Below are 3,082 nucleotides of genomic sequence, written 5' to 3' on the forward strand. Positions count from 1 at the left end.
AAAATTCTGTCTTGGAACTTAGCTAATGATGGCTAATTTTTATTGAAAGAAGTTAAATAAATTGCTCAGTAAAATGTGGATCGAGGATTCAAACTCACAGTCTAGCTTTTAGCACACATGGAGACAGGCTTTCCAGGGCAGTGCCATGCAATAGAAACAAAATCTGAATCACACATGTCATTCAAATTTTTTAGTCGCTATATTAAAAAGAAGTAAAAAGAAACAGCTGGCATTGACGTTAATATATTTAATTTCACCTACTATATCCAAATTATTATCAGCTTGACATGTAAACAATATGGAGATTATGAATGAGATATTTAATGTTATTTGTTCAATGCCGGGTCTTCCAAGTTTGATGTGTATTTCATCTTTTCGGTGCATCTCAGTTTGGAATCATCATATTTTCGGTGTTCAGCAGCCATGTGTGGCTAATGGCTACTCTACTGGACCACACAGGGCTAGGGAGTCTGATGTGTTCATTCAACAGATGTTTAGTGCGAGCCCACTATGTGCCAGTCAGCATACTGGGTGCTGGGGAGTCCGTGATGAATGAGACATGAGGACGCAGAGGAAAAACAATAAATCATCACACACCACAAACGAGATTGCGACTATTGCTATGAAAAACAACAACGACAATAAAACAGAAACAAAGAGATATGTAGAGAATTACTAGGGTGACACTTTAGACAGCGTGGCTAGAAAAGGTATTTTTGCAGGGGCGACATGGGAGTAGAGACCTGGGTCACAAAAGCTCCTTTGGAACTTATTATGTTCCAGCTGCTGCTCTGAGTGCTTCCCGTAGGTCGACTCATTTTATCGTCACGAAATCCTAATAGGCTGGGTCATGTTCCCATTTTCCAGATGTGGAGACTGGAGTAAAAGACGAGCTCGGGAAATTGCCCGAACTAACACAGGACCCGGGAAGGAGAGCTGTCGGTGCAGAGGGGCTGGAGGGTAAAGGTCCCGGGGACAGTGGCGGCCGAATGAAGGCCCGACCCTCTCGGTGTCCCAATCCCTGAAACCTGGGAATGTGGCTTTATAAGGCAAAAGGAGCTTGGCGGATGTGCTCGAACACCGGGTCTTGAGATGGGGACACTATCCCGGATTATCCGATGGGCCCAATGTCTTCACAAGGGTTCTTACGAGAGGGAGGCGGGGGGCGAGGGGGGATTTAGTGACAGAAGATGTAATGGCTACAGAAGCAAGAGGTTGGAGTGAGGGGAGAAGGGGCAGGAGCCGAGGGTCGCAGGCGGCCCCCGGGTGCTGGAAATACAAGGAAACCGACTCACCCACAAGTCACGCGGCCCTCCCGACCCCTGGGCTTTAGACTTCCGACCTCCAGGGCTGCACGCGAATGCCTCTGGGGCACTGTACGCCCCTAGGCGTGTACAGCAACGTGGCGAGTGCAGGGTCTGCGCGTGACCTTTCTCCGTGCTCTTTGGAGTCTCCAGGCCTTTGCTCAGCCGTTTCCTCGGCACAGAGCCCCCTCTTCAGTCCCTTCTCCTCGGCTTGCCTGCTTCAAACTCTGCTACGTTTTCCATCTCTTATTTCCCTGTATCGTAATGCACCCCGCTACCCGTCTGCGTCTTGCTTTTGCTGGCGGACTTCCTGGGAGGAGGCGTCCTGTATTTTGTCTCATTCTATCCCTTGTAATCAGCACAGAACCTGGTAAAGAGCAAGCAGTTCGTTCATGTTTTTGGAATTAAACACAAGCAAACAGACAAAAAAATCTATAATAAGGAATCACAGCATATAAAGTTCCCATAACAAAGGCCACTTGCTCGGCTACCCGGCCAGGCTCTGACAGCCTCAGAAGGGTGGAGCAGTGTCCCAAGAAGCTTTCCCATCCCCCTCCCAGTCAGCCTGACCTTGAACCACCCAGGGCAAAGGCGTCCTAAGTCAGACAGCCTCCCCAAGTCCCATGTAGTGTCAACCCCACCTTGATTTCTGGTTGCTGGGACTCTCCAGGCCCATCAATGATTAATGAGGTGAAGAAAGGTTTACAAACTTCTAAGAGCAGACCAAGTCGTAAGCTGATACATTTGCTGCACCTTCTGCAGGAAAAGTGACGATTTAGTCAATGGTCTTTTAAATCATGCCCATGTTTTTCTCAACGTAAAGAAAGGCGCACATAAGAAAAAATGGAAAAATCGTCTGTAATTCCTCTGTTCATAATCATCGATAACATTTTAGAAAGTTTACTGTTAACTTTTGACTTAGTACATACACTCCCATCATCAAAATATAAAAATTCAGAAGAACCTAAAAAATTCCAAACAAAGAAATCACCAATTAAGATCAATTAATTAAAAGAAAATTCTAGTCTTTTTTTTTTTTTTAAACACCTACAGCACCTGGTCTTCCTAGGTGGTCTCCCATCCAAGTACTATTCAGGCCTGACCCTGCTTAGCTTCTGAGATCAGACTAGATCGGGCACTTCAGGATGGCATGGCCATAGATGCTAGTCTTGTTTTTATGCACAGCTACGCTAATCGTGTGGGGGATGGGCTTGACCTGCACAGGAGCCCTATGGGCACGCAACTCTCTCAGAAATTCAGGATGCAGTAGACAGGGATAATGGGATGGATGAGGACTTTCCTGATACTTCATCAGCATTGCGTGGGAACCCATCTAACACCTGCCCTTTAAAAGTGCTGAAGAGAACGAGGTTGACAATGCCTGAACTAAGCAAAGAAATCTGGACACTTGAGTTCCTATTTCTTGTCTCTGTCTCCCTTCTCTTTATCACTCAGAAACTGACAGCTATGTGGCTCTGTAAGTGATATCTTGGGTGAAGTGATTTTATTTAACCTCCAAGGTTAAAAAAAGTTCAAGGTGAAGCCACAGAGTTTCCCTGTCAATATGGCCTTCGTCGTGACTATTTTCAAGAAGACAGGCTTTGTGGTTGACTTATTTTCTTTAAGCATGCTTCGTGCATACTTTCCAGAATCAGCTACAGGGCTGGCCTTGAAAAAGCAACCTCCTTACTTTGGGAGAAATTGGTTATATTTGCAAAACGGGTTGAAAAGTTTAACATCTGAAATGGATTTTGTATTTGCCTATTGACTTTCATGAG

General features: G+C 45.6%; 1 pseudogene; it reads right to left on the reverse strand.

Annotated features, from left to right (window-relative positions):
* Positions 1–2,348: 2,348 nt before the first annotated feature.
* Positions 2,349–2,466, reverse strand: LOC112480115 (annotated as a pseudogene).
* Between the last annotated feature and the right edge of the window lie 616 nt (positions 2,467–3,082).

Source organism: Pteropus alecto, unplaced genomic scaffold (assembly GCF_000325575.1).
Source record: "Pteropus alecto unplaced genomic scaffold, ASM32557v1 scaffold80, whole genome shotgun sequence".
NCBI lineage: Eukaryota > Metazoa > Chordata > Mammalia > Chiroptera > Pteropodidae > Pteropus > Pteropus alecto.